This window comes from Rhamphochromis sp. 'chilingali' (genome assembly GCF_963969265.1).
Source record: "Rhamphochromis sp. 'chilingali' genome assembly, chromosome: 2".
Lineage (NCBI taxonomy): Eukaryota > Metazoa > Chordata > Actinopteri > Cichliformes > Cichlidae > Rhamphochromis > Rhamphochromis sp. 'chilingali'.
Genome location: NC_137930.1, coordinates 28,939,970 through 28,965,298, shown reverse-complemented (window position 1 = coordinate 28,965,298; position 25,329 = coordinate 28,939,970). Strand labels below are relative to the sequence as shown.

Sequence of the window (25,329 nt, the reverse complement as noted above, 5' to 3'; positions counted from 1 at the left end):
ATTTCTTAAAAATGTGTCATTTAATTTATTTTGGTTTTTCATTGGGAACGTCTTAAAAACGGTCTGAACATGATAAACAAGGTTAAAACATATATATTGTCAATCCTCATGTACATATACTGAAAAAAAAAGTTCTTTCAATTTACTTGATTTTATTGTGTACATCGGTCCCACATAATATGAATAAGTATGACTGACTTAATTTTCCACTTTCCCTCAAGTAATTAATGCTTGTCAGATCAAAGTATTTTATTTACATCAGATTACTTTAAAAAATCATGTTTGATGTACTAATATTAATCTATTATCATAATATAAATGTATTGCATAATGTCAATATATTTTAATGTTTAACACCAACTTATTTTTATTTGCCAGTGGTACGCAATGATATTATGTAATGTAAACACATTGCAATTATGTTCCTGCAACACAAATTATGGCTTTAAATCCTACTTAATTTTTTCAATTGAAATATTAACTGATTATTATTGACAAAAAAGGCAAAGACTGTGAGTGCTACTGAACAATTCACCTTTATTAAACTGTAACAGCAGTGAAAGCAGCAATTCTGCCATGAACAAGTCCAAAATCGCATCCATATAAACTTGTTAACACATTTTTAAAGATAGCCTGCAGAAATAACTAAAAGAAAAAGTTAGTTTGAGAATATATTTGCAAATATTTCACAAAAAACTGACCTCAGCAGCAAATAAAAGAAAGTGCTTATAGATGATCCCGTCATCTCTTACATATAACATTTGTATTAATTACACAATTGAAAATGTAAACTAAATTAAGACTACCTGAAAAAAAGCAACACGCTTTTATGAATAAACAGATTTACCCAAATATAACTTGTGTGTTATTTGACAACAGTTTCAGCTTCTGTACATGTATTTACCTGTATAAGATTTCAACTAAGTTGAGCCTTAAATGACATTGTTACATAACTAATACCAAACACCTACATGAATTTTAATCTTCATTTTAAACATGTAAGCAGGACATTAAGGTTGACTTAGAACATATTGCTAAAAATCGTCAGTAGAAATTTCTTACAACATGATACCAAAAGGAAAAATTATCCTGCATTGCAGTCACACGAGGGGAAAGCAATAAAAACATAAGCAGTATAACGTTACTGAACACAAAATGAAAAACTGCAAAGAATTGCAGAAGTGCAGTCTTTGACTTTTCAATGAAACAGATGGTTTTTGAAAGCAAGAACTTTAGAGAGTTTAGCTCCATCCAGTTCCATGAAAACCTTCTGGAAAACGTCAAAGTTGTAGCGAAGGTCAGCAGGGTAGGCAAGGTTTAATGCATACATTAGTCCAAATAGCATTATCACAGCAAATGCTACATTATCCAAAGTCTTCGCCACCCTGATGCCTGCAAGGACAACTCTTGTTCATCTGCTGAAGCTTGCTCTTTAAGAAGATAAATTCAAACAGTGGTGTCTTCAACAGTCTCACTGATGGCACGTTCTTCCATGCCCTGTAAAAAAGAAGCCATGTTAGTCATTTCCAAGTAAGTAATATGACACACTGTGGAAAGTCCAAAAAGAAAAAGAAAAAAAAAAAAAAAGACAAGTACATACCACATACTCCTGGATAAGCATGCCAGGGTCTTCACCCATGTAGATACACACGCCCTTGACACACTCAGCATCAACATCTTCACACTGAAATGAAATGTATGTAATTAGCATCTTCATTCAGCTCTTGTCCTTCATTTAAGTTTTAATAGTGTACTTTACATGAATGTTTTTAAAGTAAAGGCACACAAATTAATAATAGGTTTACTGGCAATTAATAATAAGTTGACAAAGTGAAGGTTAAAAAAACAAGCAGATGTAAAAATACAAAATGAGAGAATTTATCATGGGAAAACATTTGAAATCTTCCACAATTGTAAAATTGCATCCAAAGAGGATCATGTTAAGTGAATGTTGAGGCTTTATCACTTACATTATCCATTTATGCCACAATTCTTTTCAGTATTAGTCCAAGCTCTCCTCTTCTGTTGACCAACTTCACCAGGTTGTCCAAGTGGAGATCCAGCTGAGCCAGGAACTTTGTTTGAGGGGGGATAGTGGCAATTCTCTTAAACTCAGCGTTGATCTGAAAACATGAGCACAGAGAAATGAGCTTCAAAGGTTTAATACCTGGAAGAAGGCCTCAATCACTCATGCTGAAGAAATGGGCTGTCAAATAACAACTGTGCCTTAACCATTTTAGGCTAATACCACAAGAACACCGTGTATGAGGCAAACCTTACCTCATGGAAATCAAATAGAGCAGGCCATCTTGCCATGAAAGCCTCCACCATTGGTGCATCACGAACAACTTCATGTCTTCTGTATGAAAAAGTCTTTTCCATCTTGAGTTTCACCAACTCTGTTACTCTTTTTTATATCCATGTGGTGGGCTTTGACATGTCAATAGCTTTAAGAGTCCCCTTGTCTGCTACTTCTGAAACTGAGGTAAGGTTAAGAAACTCATTCCCAAACAAGGAATCCATAAACTGAAGTCTGAAACTGCCCTGAAGACAACACTGTCTCTTGACTTCAACGATGAGATCCTCAGTTGATTCAGGCGCTCCATTAGAGAGTGAGCCTTCGACAGGTTCCGTCAGCCAAAACAGTCTTTAGGACCATAGGACTCCCCATAGGACTCTGTAGGAAAAAAAGAATTAAATATCAGACATTCAGAAAGAATCATTTCAGTTTAGTTTTCATAAAGCTATCCATACCCAATACTCAAAGTTATAAAGATCAGACATAAAAAAGAAGAATTTATCTAATGAAATACATGCGACTGAACCTATTACACTTATATGAACACCTTTTATTTCTATATGCCTTTTTAAAGTCACAATGTGGACTGATCCAATCTCATAGTCAACCAATGGATAAGTATCAAGGAGTTCACAGAGCGAAGCGAGAGTGAATATTCTTGTGGATACTGGGCGGAGCTCAAAAGCTCTGTCGTGCTCTCTGTACCAGCCACCAAGCTCTCTGACAATGTAGAATATGCTGTGGTACAATGCAGATATGGTTTTTCAGTATTCTGGCAATCCACCTGCTGCCCTTGGGGCCAGTACCATTCCATTTCTATAAGTTATGCCCTTTAATGTCACACACTGTGCAAGGTTGACCTCTAGAATGTCAGGGAATATGTACCTAATGACTTAAGCTATCTCCTCTTTAAGCAAATCCACTAGAAAGGCCGATACAGCTGAGCCCTCTAATTCAGACTTGCCAAGAGATGGGGAGTTTAGATGGTAAGCTATCATCATCTGATGTTTTGACTTCTGTAATCATAAAGGTAAAAATTCCACCATCACAAAAAACATTAATTTTAATTGAAGAAAGGTATTCCAGTCCAGAAGAGCATCAATGGTTTCTTTAAAGTACCAATCTTTCCCTCATTTATACATAATGTTTTGAGAAGCAGCTCACATATGTTCTACACAAACTAGAAAAAAAGAGGGGGGGAAAGGGTCCTAATTTGTTTTGGGCCGATGTTGGAAAATTCACAATACATCACTTAATAAGACATAGTCTGTTGAACAAACTTATCTCCTTGTAGATATCTGCTGTATTATTTGGGCATGACCGATAGAATAGTCAAGTAAGTGACACTTCACCTAAAACAATGACTAAATGGAAAAATGATTTGGCATTTATGGGTACAGGTTCTCAAACCCACGTCTAAGGTGGCAGGATGCTTATTATAACTTGAGTGCATGTCATCAGCAAGAATTAAGGTATGGCACTGTGGCCCTCCCAGCTTCTGAAACTCTGACGGTTACAGCCAGACTAATTACCCACTGTAGCCATAGCTAGCACGAGTAACACAAACACTATTGCGCTCTCTCAGTGACGTTTTAACTTGCTAAGCCATCAAAAACGTCAGTGCTCTCTGTCACATGCATAAATTCCATATCTGACCGACAACAGCTGCTTTCTCCCGACTATGTGCAATTCGTTAATATTTTTCAGCTTTAGCCACAAAGCTAATACCAACTTTAGCTAGCACTGTAAAAACAACATGTAGATGCATTACAGATTACGTTTCATATAGCATGCACTACAACAATTCTGTGAAAACGTACCCAACTAAAACAAATGTATTTAAATTACTTACCTTCTCACTATGCCTGACTCAGTGCCAAAGGTTGCATGCGGCTGAACAGTCTTCCAGAATCTGGCGGTCAATTGCGCTGTCCTTAAATTATGTTGTTGTCTTATTGGATAAGGTAGGTCTTATTATCCAATCACATTTAGTTGTTGTCTTTGAATATATTGCATCATTTCCGGTTGTGGTCAAACATGATTACAATGGTTTTAGTATTCTAATTTAGTCACTTTAAATCAATGCAAGAAAAATGAGTAGTCTCAGTATTGTTTATAATCAAGTAACTGGTACTTTATTTAATCATGTAAATAAGAGAAACAGGAGAGGCTTGTGTAGCATTAACTAAATTCATTTGTGCAAATTCAAAAGCCTGCCAATTCCCATTTTTTCAGTGTACTGTACATATAGTAACTACTTATCCATCCATTAACCATTTATTCTATAATCTATTCCAACATCTCTGCACTCTACACCATTGCACATCCATTATCTTTGTCATGTTGTCAGTATTGTCTGCTGTCTATGTTTGTCTGTCCATAGCTGGAGCCTAATTCCTCATATGTATACACATACTTGGTCAATAAAGCTGATTCTGATTCTAATGGGATTTGGATACCTTGGAAAACATACCCATTAAAAGTACATGCACAGCAAGTCAATCAATCTTCCTTTCCAAAGACCTCTAAAAAGTGTCTCACCTCCTCTGTTTTAGCTTTCTGGCAATTATACAGCTGAAATTAAAGGCTTCACTGCTGGCCTATGTGAGAGGGGGGTTTTGTCTTGTTTTGTTTGTTTTATTTTTTTCATCTCTATTGAGCTGGGGTAGGAAGGTTGATGGCTGTTTCATGCTCAAATAAGTAATTATGTGAAGAACAAAATGGGCAATCTCAGAATTTTGAAAAAAAAAAACCCAGCATTCTTCTTTAGACAGACAAATTTAGTAGCTAGGGATAAAGGTGCATTTAATAGATGCTGCCACATACCATTACATGCATATATATATGCAGCATGTACACCCATAAATGCACAGGAACATCTGGTCCTCCAAGATCATAATCCTCGGATGCTGGATGTATTGTACAAGTATCCCATTCTTCACTGTGATGCTTCTCATTTGTGAGACATTCATGAGGTATGGACCATCTTTAGATCCGCTCTGCGCTCTTCCTGTGTTCGTATATGCATTGCCCACAGGCATGCAGGAATTCAGCAGCCTTTATCCATTTTTCTGGCCTTGGCTCTGCTGGCATTACTCTGACTCACCCTGCTTCCTGTTGCTGTGATCACTGAGCTCTGATCACATCCCTTTATCCGCTGTCCTCAAGTGAATCCAAAGCCTGAAATTTCATCTACTTATAAACGCCAAATGTATTTGTGTGATTAAGCAAAGAGTGGACAACCAGAGCCATGACCAGTTGTTTTCTTAACTGTGCTTTCTTTCTTTTTCTTTCTGTTCTATTTGTTGTTCCTTTAAAAATCATATTTAAAGACTCCAATCAATCTCTTTAGTGATTAAAACAGTTTTCAGAGCAAATATAAGTGCATAAAATTTATGTTTATAATGTGGAAATCACTTATGATGAGCTAACATATTCTGAACTATATTACTGTATATGAACCATTTTAAAGACTAGCAAGTCCTTCTTTTCATATCTCATATTAAGTGTTGTGATTTAGCTCCTTTTCCATTCTGAAAATTACAGTTTTTCAGGCTTTCTACATTTATTTGAACCAGGGTGCATTTACAAAATGACCATGCGCAATATTACTTCAGATACTGCAATGTACACACTCTGTTATCAAATAAAGGCACTCTGTTTAATTGACAGCACTGACTGATTTGTGTTTTGTGTTGAACATTGATTCCTTCGGGGGCTGTTAGTGCAGGATAGAAACATCTTCTTGGTTAGCATAAATCTCATTAAGTATTTCTACAACATCAGCAAACAGCAACAAACCTGCTCCTGTCCTAAAAGCTCTACATCATGTTGTTGCCGGCTAACCATGAGAGTGTCAGCTGGCATCACAGGCACATAAAAATCCTCAGTCCGTTCAGTGTCTTCATGCTGTTTGCTTATTGCTTCATCTAAAACTCAGGGTTTCTCAAGGGCAATCAATATTAAAGGAGGTTGTGCCTTAGTAAACGTAAGGACACTTGCTCACTTTGTTTATTTTCTGAGATTCTTTGATCCAGCTATGCTCCGCAGTCCATCTAAACAAGCAAACAGAAGTCGGTGAAGGAACAAAACTGCAACTGATCTTTTAAAATGTTGATGGCAACATAATAAGACCTCAGGGAGTTATGGAGTTCTAAGGAAAACTGAAAATGATTTTCTGTTAAATATTTGCAAATTAGGCTTTTCCCAAGCTTTGACTCTTTTCTTGAAGTGTGTTCAAATGGGATCTCAGTTGGATTGTTGCAAATTATGAACAACAGAAAGTATTTCTCGTGCTTAATGATATTGCTTGTAAAAACCTGTATCTGGGGAAATAATACATGCAGACAGGTAAGAGGATATGGTGGTGCTGTTATACGGTGGGGGCATTTTTGTGGCATGGTTATGGAACACTGCAAAATGAGAATGAATTTCTTGTATCACTTTATCTTGCTATCTTGGTGTTTTTGTGTGTGTTTTTTTACAGGATGTGGCTGGCACTATCAGTATGGCATGAGTGGGTCACTGAATGGACTGGTGAGTATGAAAAATGTGTTAATCCAAAGCCTTCCTTGACACCATATTTCGACTGAGTTGATTACCACTGAGATTTTGGACCAATACTAGATTTCAAAACACCAAATTAGGGAATGTCTTGGAATAATGCCAGGTCCTCCTTGTAGCAAGAGTTCAAGAGACTTGCAAAATCAATGTCAATGTCATGGTCGGCTGTGTGGCAGGCAGGATGAGGACCCAATCGCAAAACTCACAGACTCAAGGGATGAACTCAAAAGGCAGCTTTATTGCTGACAAGATGACAGGAAAATACAAAACTTAAACTGGGCACAAGAAACTAATACTTGGAGAGAGACACAGGGAAATCCACGCAGCATGAGGGAAACTACGACACAGAACTGAGGGAGACGCAGACATAAATACACAGAGGGTTAACGAGGGAAGTGGGAGCACACGGGGAACACAGCTGACACAGATAATCATAACGAGACAGGGCAGGAGTGAACACAACATGACGCATACTGACGAGAGACTGTCAAAGTAAAACAGGAAGTACAGAGGTTCAGACAGGAGGAGAGAGCACGGGGAGAACACAGACATAACAGGCTGGGGAAAACATGGAATAAAACACGAAAGGGGACAAGGGCTCATGAATACATAGAGGGGCACACAGGGGGTGAGAGTCACAAAGGGAAAGCACACAGGGAACCACATAACAGGGCAACTCAGGAAACAGAACCTAAACAGGGAACTGAATACAAAAATACAAGAGAACTAAGAATACTGGGCCAACACGGCCCAGGACCATGACAGTCAAGGCATTTTGAAGATGTTCAGGCAGGATTTAATTTGCCACTTGTCTGTAAAATACTCACAAGCCAAAATGGTATACACACTTGCACACAGCTTCCTTCTATGTCTCTATCCAGCTACAAGAGGTTTGTAATGGTGTACAGTAATATAATAACATAGCCAGCATAAATTCAAGAGGAAGAAGACACAAGCTCCTTTAAATAGTGTACAAGGTCACTGAGGAAGTGATGGAAAGAAAAATGTACTATTCTATATGTTATGCAATAAATCATGAAGCCCTTACAAGGTGAGACTTTTTTTTTCTTGAGGGGACAGGGCTGAGAGCAGTCTACATTTGTATTCCATTACAGTACTTTTACACCCCATGAAAAGTCTTTTTATTCCCTTAAATCAATCATAAAACGTTTTTTTATTTACTGATATTGCCTTTTGCTCTATTCTTTCCATTGTGTGAGTATAGTTTCAGCCAACTTAAAAGCAATAACTGCATTCAATAAGTTGGTCCGTTATTATGTTATATTGCAGAGTACTGCAAGCAAATGTGATTGACTAAAACATGAATCTGAAGCAACACAAAAAAGTATTGTGCGGCAATGAAAGGAAAGTGCCGCTTTAAAAATCGATGAAAACTGTCTAAGACTGCAGTTATATTTACTCACAAGGACTTTATCAATGCAAGGAAGTCCTATTCAAATTAAGATTATTGTTTCACAAGATCTCCTCAAAACAAGCCTTTAAAAAATCACCACAGAGATCCGGGGGTAAAGGATTTAGACCTCTGAATGTTATCAATAACATTAAGATAACGGTGCACAGGGCTTATTGATGGGTCAGCCCCGCAGAGGAGTTCCTTCTGGCTGCATTTGAAATATTTGCTGTGTACCCTAGACAGCTGCTTTGAGCACACATTCTGATTGCAACGGGTTGAAAAGGTCCTTCAGTCGGCCCCCTGGTCAATAACTTGACGCAGTAATCTGTCTAGATCTGAGGCAACCGAGGGAAATGATCCAAACACCTGACCTGTGCATCTGTCCCCAGAGTGAGATGTCCAGACTCATTGTCACAATCTCCAACACTGTTTAAACGTCTTCATTTGGTCTACAGTCCTCCAAATCTGATTCAGCATCCTAGGGAAGATTCCAATTTTTAATACATATATGTAATAAATATAACCACCAGCTGATGGCACCAAGCAGAATGGCAATGGAAGGATGTATACCATAAGTTGTAACTTGTCAAAATTTGCCAGGTCTGGTTTCCAGTAACTTATTAACTGTAATAAATCCATGTTTTGTGAAAAAATGACAGCTATGAAAAGACTCATCATCAACCAATTTGGGCAGCACTAATGTCAAGCATTGCCAAGCTTTAACATGGGCAATTTAAAAGCCCAGTGCTTGCTTGTTTTTAGCACCCTGAGGCATGGCTGTCTAAAATGGCATTAGATTCTGGCAGGTATGTTGGTTGTCGTGATTGAACAGAAGAAATTGAATTTCTCCTCCATAGAAATTCGTTAAAGAGGAAGCAATATCCGACTGAAGATTGAAACATAGTCTATCGAGGCAACAATTCTGTCACATGATTAAACACAAGACTTTGACATTGGTAACAGGGTTGTGTCTTGGATTGAATGTGTTTGTCTGACCTTAACAAATTGCTAGTTTCCTAGACAATGATTCCCTCAGAAAAATGTTTTCCATCGCTGCTTTATAAGCATTTGTCTGTATTTAATGGCAGGAAATTAAATCTTTAAGTAAAGCAAAAAGTTAGCGTACAGTAATCGGGCAGCACTGTGTCCTTTGTGTGCCTGTTAATAGCATGTGTTTACCAATAGAAGAAAGTTTTTTCTACTTTTCTGCTGGTCTGGTGTCTTCTTAAATGTTCACAAAAAGAGAACTCACTGGTATTTGGGAGTTTATTAAAAGATAAAGTCTATAGTTCGTGCCAAGTACATTAGAAAAACATTGATTCACCAAGCACCTCTTGAGGATCACCTGTCCACATGTTTATTTATAAATAAATTCAATCAGAAAAATCACGCCAGCAGTGCAGTACATAAACTAACACAGATGCATGGCATTAGCTAAAGCCAGTGTTTGAATCCAACTTCAGCTCTTAGTGAATTTAACCATGGTGCGATTCTTGGTGCCAGATGGTCCAGTCTGAATATATTTTAAAACTGTTGTTCAAGGAGTTTACTCAATAAAGTGAAAAAACTCTAAAAGAAAAAGGGTGGAAAATGGCGACACTGTGGAACAGAAATGCTATTTTTATGAGAGATATTCAAGGAGAATGGCCAGACTGTTTGGCAGCCTAAAAGGCAACAGTAACTCAGATAAATACTCTTTATAATAGTGATGAGCAGAAAAACATCTCAAAATGCACAGCATGTCCAGCCTTAAATCCAAATGGGCAACAACAGCAGAAGATCGTTTTGGATTCCACTCTTTAAGCCAATAACTGAAATGTGAGGCTGCAGTGGGCTGACTCGCTAAAAATGGGCTGATGAATCTTCTGCTGAGGCATGCAGATGGTGGGTTCAGCATTTGGCATCACCAGCATGAATCCATGGACCCAACCTGCATTGTGTGAACAGTCCAGGCTTGTGGTACTAATATAAAGATGTGGGGGGATTTGTTCTTGGCACACTTGGGGAGCCCTAATGTAAAGTAATGATTTTAATAATGTAGCCTGCTTGACTGTTGAGCAGTCATCTTAATCTGATCTAATGACAATGATAGTGTACTACAAGGCATCTAACGCAATCTAAGGAGCTTGAAAAGAAAGTGACTGCACTTCTTTAGGTTTGGGGAAGACATTTCACCTCTCATCCAAGAGGCTTCTTCAGTTCTAAAACCAAATTGTGGATCGTCCCAGGTATTTCAACCCTAGTGGGGGTTGTGCATTAAGAAGAAGAAAGAACAATGAAACACTGTGCAGTTTGTACATCTATTATATTCTTTTTAGCAGTTAGGTCAGGTTTATTTATATAGCACATTTGCAACAGCTCATGCTGCACAAAGTGCTTTACCAAATAAAATGCAGCTAAAATAAGTAAATGCACAACAATGATGCAATAAAAATATATAAAAAAGAATAATACAATAGACAGTAAAAACAACTAAAGCAACAATGACTAAGGCTGTTTAAATAAAGTGTTTGGGGCAAACGTGTACTATAAGCCAGTCCATAAAAATGTGTCTTCAGTAAAGGCTTAAAATGTTCCAGTGTTTGTGCAGATCTAATATTTGGAGGCAGACTATTCAGGAGTCTGGGACCTGCCACAGAGAAGGCTCTGTCGTCACGAGATTTAAGTTTAGACTGTGGAATAGATAACATTAGTTTTGAACTGAAGCTTATTGTTCTTTCTGGAGCATAAATAAATAGGAGCTCAGATAGGTAAGATGGGGCTTGACAATTTAGTGATTTAAAAACAAAAAATACAACTTTTAATTGGATCCTGTAAGTAACAGGAAGCCAGTGTAGGGAGGCCAACACTGGGATTATATGCTCCTTCCCATTTCACACCAGTCAGTAGACAAACAGCTGCAACTGAAGACAATAAATAGAGGGCTTGTCCAAACAAAACTACAGGGGATTACAGTAGTCCAATCTTCAAGTAATGAACAGATGAATAACAAGTTCAAAGAAACTAGCTGGAAGGTATGGCTTTACCTTGGCTAGCTGTCTCAGGTGAAAAAAGCTAGACTGGACTACTGCACTCACCTGCCTACACAGCTTAAAGGAACCATCAAGGTACACACTGAGGGTTTTAACATTTGTCTTACAATGAGAGGATAAAGGGCCCAGAGCACTGTCAATATATTTGCTAATAGAACAATTTCTGTTTTGCTTTCATTTAATTTTAAATGGTTTAAGGACATCCACTGTTTAACGTCTTCAAGGCAACGTAATCACTGCTAAAATGAGTCTGGCCCTGTCTGTGCTTTTAAAGGCAAATAAACCTGCAAGTCATCTGCAAAACAGTGAAATTAAAGGTTATACTGTGGAAAACATAGACCCCAGTGGCAACATATACAGTGCAAACAAGGCTGGACCCAAAATTGAGCCTTGAGGTACACCATAACTAAGAGTGGCTATTTTTGAGATGTAGATACCCATGTTCACAAAAAAAGTCCTTTTTACTTTCATTTTCAATTAAGTAACATGGTAAATTTGACAGGCTTGTAATAAGATAATATGCTTATTATTCATCTTTGTAATATTGTGGCTCCATACTATAGGAGTTTATACATTTGAACAATAAGCAAACATTTTCTTTGGGGTGGTGCCAGAAAGGGCATCTGTACGGTGGCCCTGAGAGGTTAAATGCACTGAAACCAAGAGGGTTTCAGGAAAGGGAAATAGAAACATTCTGCCAAGGCACACAAAACACAATGGAAGTTGAGTAAAGCAGAACAGAAGAAGAAAAACAAAGAGCTCACAAAACACCACAGAAGTGATCTAGGTGAGACGATAGCATGACAGAACAGCTGTGAAGCTGACTGTCTGCGACTGGGGAGAGTGCCCGCCCTATGGAAGACATCCTGCATCGTCCCGGTCCCCAAAAAGAACCGGCCCAATGAGCTGAATGACTTCCGACCGGTGGCACTGACGTCACATCTTATGAAGACTCTAGAGCGGCTCTTCCTCAACCTCCTCCGACCACAGGTACAACATGCCCAGGACCCACTACAGTTTGCATACAAGGTGGGTGTCGGAGTGGAGGATGCCATCCTGTACCTCCTACACAGAGCCCACTCACACCTGGATGGGGGAAAAGGCACGGTCAGGATACTGTTTCTTGACTTTTCCAGTGCCTTTAATACCATCCGGCCCTGTATGCTTCAGGAAAAACTGAACAGGATGGAGGTGGACCCCTGCCTGGTGGCTTGGATCTCCGACTACCTCACCGACAGACCACAGTACGTCAGGCTGAAGGACATCACGTCTGACACAGTGGTCAGCAGCACAGGAGCACCACAGGGAACTGTGCTGTCCCCTCTTCTCTTCACCCTGTACACCTCTGACTTCTGCTACAACTCTGAATTATGCCATATTCAGAAGTTTGCAGATGACACGGCCATCATGGGGTGTATCTGGGATGATCAAGAAGAGGAGTACAGAAGTCTGGTGAGGAACTTTGTCGCATGGAGTCACACAAACCACCTGCAACTCAACACCTCAAAGACTAAGGAACTGGTTGTGGACTTCGGGAGGTCCAGAGAAGGTCCACTGCCGGTTCAGATAGAGGGGGAGGAGGTGGAGGTGGTCAACAAGTACAAGTACCTCGGGCTGTGGGTGGACAATAAACTGGACTGGTCATGCAACACAGAGCACCTGTATAAAAAAGCCCAAAGCCGACTGTACTTCCTCAGGAGGCTGAGGTCTTTTAACATCTGCAGGAAGCTCCTGAGGATGTTTTACCAGTCGGTGGTTGCTGGAGTACTTTTCTATGCTGTGGTGTGCTGGGGGAGCAGCACAGCAAAGAGGGACTCATCCAGGCTGGAGAAACTGATCAGGAGGGCTAGCTCTGTGGTCGGCATGAAGCTGGACACTCTGGTGACAGTGGCAGAGAAAAGGACATTAAAGAAACTGATGGACATTATGGACAATGCTGGGCATCCTCTGCACACGGCCATAAACAACCAGAAGAGTCTGTTCAGTGACAGGTTGCTTCTCCCCAAGACAAGAACTAACAGACTTAAAAACTCCTTTGTCCCACACGCCATCAGACTGTTTAACTCCTCTCTGGAGGGGAGAGGGAGGGGAAACAGGAGGACAAAGGAGGGGGGAACAACTAAGCTGTAGTGCCTCTGCACCTCACTGTACAATACCTTGTGCAATACTTTTTGTAAATAGTCAACAGTGCAATAGACTCAATACTTGAAATGTGCAATTCACTTGTATTTTTATTTTTTTATTCCTATTTATTCTATTTATCCCCTTTGTATATTTTATTTATATTTGTCTCTGTATTTATATATGTGTGTGTGTGTGTGTGTGTGTGTGTGTGTGTGTGTGTGTGTGTGTGTGTGTGTGTGTGTGTGTGTGTGTGTGTATATATATATATATATATATATATATATATATATATATATATATATATATATATAACAGTTCTGTAACTGTAACTTTGGTCGTTGCTGTGCTTTTTTTGGAAGTCGAATTTCCCAGAGGAACCCACCCGAGGGATTAATAAAGTTCTATCTTATCTCTTATCTTATCTTACCCAGACAACACCATCCATCAGCATTTGCTCATTAGTGAGGCATCAGGGCAACTTTGATTATCTCTGCTTCAACACTACTGTTTGCAGTGTTGAAGCAGACATTTTCAAGATCATTTGGGAAGCATGAGTAGTGTAGCTGGATAATGTAGTGGCAACATTGTCATTTTTGGAACAATACATAACTGAAGCACAAGGTCACATATTGAGGAACTAGGACATAGTCTACTAATGGGTAGTTGGCTACTGAAGAAGGGACACTTACAGCTATGGATGCCCTATGGAACTAAAGATTGATAAGTCATTTTTTTAATACTGAAAAGAGGTTTCTAATAGCCCACACATTGAACTTTAGCATGTAACTATAGAAGTATTTAGATGTTATGTTAGCAGTAAGCTACATTAGTGCTACATTCTTCAGTGGGAAAACAATGTCCATACTACATAATACTTCCCTAGTAGGAACAAGCAGACAGAGAAAACCCGTGGGTGAAGTAGAGGTAAGCAACATTGTCCTGATGTCTTGCCAATGAGAAAGTTGCAATAACATTACCAAATTCCTCTCGCACAGAGAGAGGTAGAACGTAGGCAAAGCAGCCCTAAGCAACAGAGACACAACCTCTTCCCAATGAGCAAACACACGTCTCCACTATGTAACGACTACTACTACTACTCACATAGTGCATATAGGTCAGCAGTACTGGGTAATCTACAGTATCGTATGAATTGCACAGTTGAAACACACATTACCCTGCATCTATTTCTCCCTCACAACACTGACAAATTCCTTGTTTTTTTCATTGTGTTTAGTGCAGCTGTTCTGTTTTGCTTTAACTTCCATTGCATTTTATCAAACTTTCCTTGTGATTTGTCCTGGTTTCTGTGTTTTTCTTTTTGCTGGTATTTTCTTAGGTTACAGTGGATTTGACCTCTCAGGGCCACTATACATCAGATGTAAAAAGCTTCCTAAAATAGACACACAGAGGCACCAGCTGTGGAGACCCATTGTAAATAAGAGGGCAATAGTCAGTAGATATTTGTAACAAAATACATACTATACTCAGTTTTAATTGAACTAGCTCCTTATGAACACTGTGGGGAAGAGAAGCAAGGATGTGATCCAGATGTTTAATTCACTCAAGCAGCTCTTTCGGTTCACAATGAGAGCTTGTGTATGTACAATACGACTCTTAAACAGAGAAGGTGAACAACTACAAATAAATAACAGGCTTGTCTGATTTCTGACCCCAGCATTTCCTATCAGGATGTTCAAAGAAGATAAAAACACAAAATTCAAAGACCCAGTATACAGAGGAGAAAAAAAGTAATGTACAGACTCTAAGAATTCAAACTGTACCAAGACCGCATGAAAACCAAAATAAATTGTCTGTGTCAGTTTATGTGATAGCAGAGACCAAAATGGAAAAAAAAAATTAAAGCCCAGACACAGGTGTGGAAGTAAGGGTGACATGCCCTGACTAATCAGACAATTAAGTAGGGCAAAAATGTCAGGATTTATTCTGTCTGATAGACAAGATGGACAATAAGATTTAGAGGGCTGAAGCAAATCAAACAAGGATGCACACAAAAGGGACTACTGATGTTTTACAAGGTCTAGACAGAAAACTTGATGAGGAGGTTATCTGCTGGAACCAAAGAAAGCAAACAGAGGGAGATATTTTTCATTGTTGGCTGTGGAACCAGAGGGACTGCAGGTTCTCAAAGCAAAAGGGGAAAAAAAAACCCAGCTCATTGTTGCTGGCTAGATCTGCCGTGCTGAAGTGCCAAAAAAAGAATAATAAAAATAATCCTCATTCATTCAGCTCCCCATTGTGAATTTAGCTCCAACAGACACTTAGCAAGAGCTGTCAGCTGTACCAATAAACACAGCACGGACATGCAGTTACCGCATGTACAAAGTTATGAACCATGATTCAAACAAATTTTGTCTGTTTAAAACATTATACGTCAAGTATGTGAAGATTCCAAGGTAAGTGATATTGTAGTTCCTCTTAAGAGACCAGCAGCTTGAACACTGGTCCCAGCATAATACATTATTTCAGTTCTGTTTGTTCTTTCTCTTGCAAGAAATTCATCTGGCTCTTAACCATCTTTAGTATTGTATTCCTCGATACACAATGGATACACTATGTGTTTTCACGTGGTATTGAAAGTTTGCAATGTTGGTCACTTTTCTGACTGTACACATTTACACACAAATACATGATTAATTTTCCTTATTTTTTTTAGCAGGGTCCCATAGTGTGCTACTTTTTCCCAGTGATTTTTTAAGCAAAACTACAAGCATTCACTTTGCTATATGCTCAGCTACACCTGGAAAAATAATGTTCAAGTGACCTGTGACAGAAAACAGTTCTAAAATGTCATCGCAAAGGCCAGTCATGCACACGATCTGCTTGCCATGATGTTATTCAGCTGCCCTCCAAGGTGCTCAGGAACTTTTACTCGTGCACCATAGAGAGCATCCTGGCGGGAAACATCTTAACCTGGTTCGGGAACAGCACCATGCAGGACAGACGAGCTCTACAGAGGGTTGTGCGGTCAGCTGAGCGCACCATCCGCTCCGAGCTCCCTGACCTGCACTCAATCTACAGCAGGCGGTGCTGGACTAAGGCCAGGAAGATCGTGAAGGACCTCAGCCATCCCAACAACAGACTGTTCTCTCTGTTGAGGTCAGGAAAGCGATTCCGCTCCCTGAAGACCAACACAGAGAGACTGAGGAGGAGCTTCTTCCCGCAGGCGATACGGTCTCTCAATCACACCACCACACAGAACTGTATGTGTGGGTCAGTACACACATACAGTTCTTACACACACACTGGACTTTCTGGACTTTGGTTTTGCACAACACTGGTCACTATATTCTTCATTTCCGGTTAATACTTGTACAGCTGCTGTTATTGTGTATATATTTATTTATATTTAGATTTCTTCATACATTCTTATATAGTTCTATATTGTGTATTTTGTTGTACAGTTATTTTATTTTCAACTTTAATTTATATATTTATCTTTATCTTATTCTTCCCAGTTAAATTTACCCTTCATTCTAATTTGTGTTGTACAGTTATTTCATTTTTAACCTTAATTTATATTTTATTCCTTCCTAGTTAAATTTACCCTTTTTAATTTTTCATATTTATTTCCTATCTTATTCATAGCCTTTTCCTTTTTTGTTTTCTTTAGGTCACGAGCAGTTGTCCAAGCATTTCACTACATATCGTACTGTGTATGACTGTGTACGTGACAAATAAAAATTTGAATTTGAATTTGAATTTGAAAAACATCAAATGCAGGTTTTCTACATATCAGAGCAACTGTCACAATAAAAGATCCCAGCTGGCCACTGGATTCAAACACAGGACTTTATTGTTGTGAGACAACTGTGCAGACCCAATGAAATGTTTTGTGTGCAAAATTATTATTAAAAAAACTTGTGCAAAGAAATATTTAGCTATAACTGACTAAAATCTCATATTAATAAATATTTTTTGGCACACTTAAAAAAGTAGCAGATGGCTGGTCAGTCACTCCTTTCTACAAGATTGAAAATTATCTCAAAAATAAAGGAAGTCACTCAGCCGCAATCTGGACCCTTGCAAATACTCGTTCTCTGAAGCAGCAGAGAAACGCTGTGAAGTTTGTTTACTTGCACTCTGATTATTCCATTAATGTTAATTTAACGGAGGAATCAAAGGGAGAAATTGAATATTTTGAAAGCTCAAAGCAGAGCACACTCATCTGTGCTATGTTTCTATAAATAAGTAATCAGGAAAAAAGGTAAAAGTCGTTATTAAAGTCATATATTAAAAGATATTAAAAGTCATGGGAGGAATCTAGTTTGCTTATTTTACTGTGTTGAAGAGGGCTGTGCCGATCAAATCAAACACAATGTTTTTAACCATGTAGCATTTGAAATTTTGTATGTTTTTTTTTCTGTTTATTTTCCGGAGAGGTATTTTCACCGCAGTGACCATAAGGTTAACACAGATATACGCATTAAACCTGACAAAGCATAATTACATTCTGTAATAAGAACTAGTTAATTCCTACCAAAGCTACAGCTGTGATAATCCTTTTAATGTCATCTCTCACCCTTCCATTCCAGTTCCTAATGTTTACACCCAATTAGTGTCTCTGCACAAGTCTGGCAGTTGGACTTGTACTCTTATGCATGACTTCGTACAATCTCTTGGGCCTTTCATCATCTCTAATACCTTGTTATCTGCAGTAAGCCAAGGGCCAGCTGAACCCGATATCGTATAATTACCAGTGAATGAGTCCCTAACTGCCTTTGCAGGTGAGCAAGCTTATGCATCTGAGCCATACTTGTATGACCTTTTCTTAAATGAAAGGGTAACAAACAACCCCTCACACACATTCAGTGTTCTACAACCAAAACTCCAAAACAAAAACAAAAGTTGGAACAACATTTGCATAAAGTGTAAATCAAAAGAATGCAATCTCAAACTAAGCCATTGTGAACATCTCAAAGAAGCAAACACGCCTCAAAACAGTTTGTCGTGCCCACTAGATTCTTACTCAAAAAACGAAAAACAGTCATTGACCCTGTTTTACTATTTTATTCATATATATATATACATATATATATATATATATATATATATATATATATATATATATATATATATATATATATATATATATAGGGCTCAGAGAAGAGCTCGAGAGGATGTGGAGGGTGAAGGTAACGGTGGTCCCCGTGATAATCGGAGCACTAGGTGTGGTGACTCCCAAGCTAGGCGAGTGGCTCCAGCAGATCCCGGGAATAACATCGGAGATCTCTGTCCAGAAGAGCGCAGTCCTGGGAACAGCTAAGATACTGCGCAGGACCCTCAAGCTCCCAGGCCTCTGGTAGAGGACCCGAGCTTGAAGGATAAACCGCCCGCAGGGGCGTGCTGGGTGTTTTTATATATATATATATATATATATATATATATATATATATATATATATATATATATATATATATATGAACAATGTCGTTGATCAGCTGAGAATAACATAGCTGTTTGACTGACTGGGCATAGGCTTTGACTTCCCAGTAGCTCAGAAAATCTGCATATATTGTCAATCTAACACTAGAAAATGCCAAATAAAGAGGACATAAGAACAGTGCATAACCATAGTTATTCCTATGACCTCTGGATTGTCATACTGATGAATCCTACCTGTGGGTAATTTTCCTCTTTTATCTCATCAAAAACTACCAGAGACAAGAAATTAATGGTTCACTACCTGCTGACCTTTCACTTTTCAGGCACCCCATGCTCATGTATGGAGGACTTTCCCCCCTTTGTATCACAAACTGTCCATATAAGCTGTTTTCATGCTTATTCAGCCATTATTGCTGGGCTGAGGGACCTAAAATGTCCACAAGAACATCTTAGGATTGAGCTTTCTATCATTAAAGTGGGTTAATGATAACAGCTTCATTCTGGGTTGGGGGAAAATTAAATCTACTGTGTTTGATTTAGTAGACCCTAAGTAAAAACAGCAGCAAGTTGCTTGGAGAACTGATGTCTTTGAGATCTCCAGTTCAAACAGTTATTTAGACTGAATGGCCATGATGGGATTTAAGGAAGATTAACTCAAGAATGAAATCCTAAATCCTAAATACTAATCTTCTAAATACAATAGTCTTACCCTAACAGCTTGCTTTTTTCCCAGTTCTACGTGCAATGAGGGTCACTCTCTAATGCTGCAAATGGAACATGTTTCTAGAAGTAGTTTCTTGATTTCTTACTTCATAACTGTTTTTGATGTTAAGGCACAATAAAATTGAAAACAAAAAACAAGCGAATAAGAATGAGAGAGGGGGTTTTAAATTTGGAATGCTCCCAAATGCTTTGGCACATTTTTCAAAACATTGTTTTTGGATTTCTCCAAACAGCTCATGTGCTGCAGATTGCTGTAATTCATCCAGAACCTTTTTGTATCACTGGAAAAAGCCGTCGCCACCAAAATGACAAGTTCCTTTGACAGTGTGTAAAACCAAGGAGGTCGACCTATTTAGATGGTGTGTCAGAGTGAATACTCTATATTCTGATACATTCTACATTACACACAGACAAAACTATTATTTACCTTTTGTGTGAGAAAATATCAAGCAATAGTAACACAATGTGGTACAATAAAGTACAGAAAAAATGAAAACTTACATATCACAGCACTGAACAACAATGTAAAGTACATAGATAGCACTTTTCTAGTCTTACTGGCAACTCAAAAGTTACAAGTCACATTTTAAAAATTCAAATCTATACATTCAAAGCACTTCACAGAGATATGCAATCACAAATTGCATCTCTGTGAACTGTGGGAGAAGGCCAGAGTACCCAGAGAGAAAACCAACATAGACACAGGGGCAACATGCAAACTCGGCACACAAAGGCCCCAGCTGGTGGTTTCAAGCCCAGGATGAAGTGGAAACCTGTATAGGGCGTACCCTGCCTCCTGCCCCATGACAGATGGGGTCTCCAGTCCCCCGAGACCTTGAATTGCATAAATGAAAGAGATGGATGGATGGATGGATTTCCTAAAGTGATCCAACATGCACACAAAAAATTGTTTTATTCTTTTGTACAGGTGCTACTAATTTTTGTTAAATTTGACCCACATCTGTTCAGATGAAATTTAGGATTACAAGGATGAATATAATCAAATACATTTGTGTTTTTTATGGAATCTTGAAAGTGTATATGCCATGTCTGTGCATTTTCTATGGATAGAGTTCACCGGGTACTTTGACACTATGAGAACTGTCTGTGTTTCTACTATATTTGCCCAGGTTTCTGCAGAGAGACAAACCTAATGGTCTTCAAATGATCATGAGGGAATTTTGAATCAGTGAAAACAACATAATGTATTTTTTGGACCACAAGGTGAACTGGATTATAATGCGCAGTCAGATAAGTCAAACTTTACTCAAATCATTCTTCTTGCTTCCTCCACTTCTGTTCCATTGATTCATTAATGGTGAATTCTCTCGCAGCTGCTCTATTCCCATGTTGTTGCAGTATATTCATGACTAACCTCGTATTGTGGATGGATTATCTCAGTGGTTCTCCTGACTGAAGCTTGGTCCAGAGGTGTTGAACTCCAGGCCTCGAGGGCTGGTGTCCTGCAGGTTTTAGATCTCACCCTGTTTCAACACACCTGAATCAGATGATTAGTTCATTATCAGGCCTCTGGAGAACTTCAAGACATGCTGAGAAGGTCATTTAGCCATTTAAATCAGCTGTGTTGGATCAAGGACACATCTAAAACCTGCGGGACACCAGCCCTCGAGACCTGGAGTTCGACACCTGTGGTTTACAGCATCCTGCCATGCGATTGTATTTGTCCCTAACCATCTGGAAGCCTCACGTTAACGTTCATCGAGAGGAAAAAAGTTAGTGTTCATCCTCCAGCTTCACTGTGTTTATGTTATGCTAACATAGATGTGTCGCTAGCTATCACGTAGCACATCATTACCACCATTACCACACCAGCTAGTCCAATTTCAGTAACCCTACAAAAGTCACTGCTGTTTAGTTTCCTGTCTTCATTTATGTTGGAAGTGATAGCAGAGCTGTACCTTTTAATTCTTTCAGAAATTTCTCAGTCAGAACATGGTACATCATGTTTAGGTGGAAACTAGCGAGCTAACTTCCTGGTAACTTCCACTCCGATAAATTTAATAAATTCTGTTTTTATGGATGCCTGGATCTTAAACTTTATTGTTACAACTGATAAAGCAGCAACACTGATCATTTTATTAAAGATGAAAGAATTTAGACAGTTTTTAACTCTCAGTGATGCCACAGTGTTCGTTTGACTTTGGGACATGAAGCAGAGTTTTCTCCTGGATTACTCCACGAGGCTCCTGACTACGGTACCCATAATGCTCCGACAATCCATGAAGCGGTGTGGCTTCGTAGCTTAAAATTAACGAATTTTAAGTGCGCCTTATAGTCCGAAAAATACGGTAGGAGTGATAATACGTATATAGTACACATGAAGAACAGAGGTCAGAGGGTGTCTTGAGAAATGCTGCCTGAACACAGACACACACTCTTTAATAGGGCAGCAGGATTAGCAGTGTTTTCTCATGGGAAGAAGGTTCTTGGTTCAAATCCCAGCTGGTGCCTGTTTGCATGTTCTTTCTAATCCTGCATGGGTTTCCTCTGGCTTTCTCTCAATTCAAAGACACTGGGTTAGATTAGGTTATGTTAAGTCACAATTTTAATATGAAATTAATGTATATGAATGTATAATTAAAGTGTGACTTGTATTTAAAAGTGCTTTGAGGGGGTGCAGTAAGACTAAAAAAGTTCTATATACATGCAGTTGTATTTCATTGCACCTGAAATGTAACTTCAGAATCATCTGAAAATAAAAATCACAGAATCCATTTATTCCAAGGTTACTGAGATTAAAACAGAGATTAATGGGCGGGGGATAATATGATTATAAAAGCACATGAGCTGCCATTTCTATGAGTGTGGGGAAACACATGCAAGGTTTCCTGTCACTGTTTCGAATGCACAGACTAGTTTCCAAAAAGCAGTTGTTTATGTTTTGTGTTCTAAATCTAAATCAATATTATATTCACATTGATAATTATGGATGGTAGTTATGAGGATTTTTTTAATGACACAGCAGCGATGACAGTGTTTAACTGTTGTATCAGTTGTATGAGAAATCCCAGTAGTTCCACAATGTTCTTTCACATTCAATAAAACACATTAAAATGATTCTTGTTGTCCTGTGTGTTATTGTGTGATAACAGATAAAAGCAATTAAAAGAAGAAGAAAAAAACAACTTTACAGGCTTCTTTCAGCAACAAATCTAACACAACCTTTTGGGAAGACAGCTGTTGTATTGCGCTGGTGGTCCATAGCAGAGTCCGCCAGAGCAACGCCTATGTGCAATAACAAATGTTGCCTGACAGAATGTCCTTGAGAGATGTGTGGAGGACATTAAAGGCGTAGATGAATGCATTTCTGTCCTTCAGTCACGGCAACACTCAATTGTGACAAACCAGTTAATGCTAACTATTCCTTCCTTTGCTGACAGTTATTAACTTTGAAGGAAAAGCGGAACTGACCCTACTCCTGTGCAACAGGAGAGCAGGAAAGTGACACAGAGAACATAGAGTAACGCTTCCTTAGAATTAAACATAAAAATCAGAGGTGTGCTGAGACAAAAATCTCTATTTACTTGTAGAAAGATATGAACAAGTTGGGTTTTTTTTTTAGTTTTTTTCCATGCAGGACATGGTACCATCGTGTGCAGCTGGATGGACATGGCGGATGAGAAAAAAGATTACCTCAGGATAGGTGTAGATGAGCCCCAGGCACAATTTCAGAGAACCACTTCCAATCTAGGACACACTCACAAAACCTCCGGGCGGAAGGAACCATCAGGATTACTCTCCAGTCTGATTAATATGGACAAAAGAAAGGAAAGATGTGTATGTATTGCATGCCCAACCTCTTGGCCTCTCATTTCACTATCCAATATATGTTGTTTTTCTTTTTTTCCTTTTTTTTCACACTCAGGAGGACTAAGAAGAAGGAGGCGGACACGTTGCACCTTCTGACATTCATCTTTTTTACAGCAGCGGTGTAGCTTGTCTGCATGCAGCTCTTTCAGCTAACATAATCAGATTTCATTATACTGTGCTACAGCTGGCCTGTTACAGATTTAATCAATCGTCTAATCGTAGTATTGCCACTAATTACAAATACATATTGAGATCAATATACATTTCACACATGCAGAATCTCTCAGGAGAAAAAGCTGCACAGTGTGTGGCATCATGTATAAACCAACCAGCTGGAGAGATCCATAAATTAAATATGAATATCACATTCATACAACTGAAACCTCCCCTGTTCTTTCACGTGAAATGTAACCCATACTGAATACTGTAGGATAATGCTATAAAGCCAATTTAGGCCCCTAACTGAATTAATCTGGTCATTAATTAAGACGGGATGATTAAAGGGAACATTCCGAGTGTGTTTCTGTCTTGAAAAGCTGCCACATGATTTTAAGCCAGTCTGTCATAAATCTATCTACCATTTATGTTGCATTGTTTGAGTGATGAATTTAACTTCAAATGAAAATGTGGAATAGAAATTAAGCAGTCTGGCTAAGGTCTGGATTTCCAGCAAATGGAATTAGCTCAGATTTAGTTAGCTAGTTAGTTACTATAGTTAGCTAGTTAGCTAATAGGTAGTATCTGAAGCAAAAGTTCTTGTGCAGGAGATGTTCTTGAGGTCATAACCTGAAGACTTCAGTCAGCCTTAAAGTAACTGACAAACAGTCAAAACGCTCAGGAGAACAAAGCATTGTTCTGCCTACTACACCTAAAGGCCAAGGTATTGCTAACTGGTTGATCTATGCCATGGTCTGTGGATAGTGAGTGAAAGAATAGAAATGCAGATGCAAGAACTGGAAATGAGTTTCCACTGAAGCGTTTCTGAGATGGGAGCATGGTCCTACAGGAGAAGAGAAGCTACTACTCCTCCACATCAAAAGGAGACAGTTGAGATGGTTTGACTAGGATGCCCGATGCCTTCTAGTGTTAGAGTGTTTCATTCTCCTACCGGGGAAAGACCTGGGCCAAACCCAGCAAATGGAGATATTATGTTCCAGGGATCACTTAAGAAAATCTCTGTGTCATTCTGGAAAAGCTGGAGACAGTGGGTCTGGGTATTTCTGCCTACACTGCTGTCCTGAAACTGAATGGATGAATGCAGAGTTGGAGTTAACACCATGTGGCAAAATGCCATATCTTATTGTTAGAGCCCATTGTATATGCCATCATTTAGTTTGTTTTGTTTTTTATCTTGTTTGGCTTTTAATCAATAGCGATGTTTATGATTGTTAACAACAACAATTTTTTACATGAAAGGGTTTAAGTAAATCTTAAGTAAAGCCAAACTGATTCATCCATGCATTTGTTGGGTCTTTTCTGTAACTCAATTGCAGTCAATCAGTGCTCCCCCGTTTATCATCTATTAGATTCCCAAGCAGAACAGAACAGAGGACCAAAAAGTACAACAATCAGCTCTTCTTCATACAATTAGTTTTAAAATTAAGTTTGTGTCATTTTTTAAATGGTGTTTAATCAATATTGGAATCAAAATTCGATTACAATTTAATGTCTGTTAAAGATTGATTCAGCATTTTGAAGACTGTTAAATTAGGTGTTTGCACTGTTATTACTTAGAACAAGCCTACTCCCCCAAACCCCCAAAAGCCTGATTTATTCCAGTGAATACCAGTTCCAGAAGAAGCATTTCCTCAAGTACTGATAAGAGTGAGAGACTTGACTATATCAGTTTAACAGCTGTTATCACTAATTACTTTGTTGATTTTTAATTTACATAATAAAACATGCAGTCAGATTATAAAATGTTATGGATTCAACCACCA

The 25,329-nt window shown here is 38.6% G+C and overlaps 1 long non-coding RNA gene across 1 annotated transcript; it reads right to left on the bottom strand.

The window, feature by feature from the left end:
* Nucleotides 1-1,300: 1,300 nt before the first annotated feature.
* LOC308391721 lies at nucleotides 1,301-4,197 on the bottom strand. The gene is made up of 5 exons (XR_013970689.1): nucleotides 4,152-4,197; nucleotides 2,281-2,677; nucleotides 1,971-2,123; nucleotides 1,601-1,684; nucleotides 1,301-1,497 (listed from the first exon to the last, which is right to left on the bottom strand). It is a non-coding gene; the product is annotated as an uncharacterized lncRNA (long non-coding RNA).
* Between the last annotated feature and the right edge of the window lie 21,132 nt (nucleotides 4,198-25,329).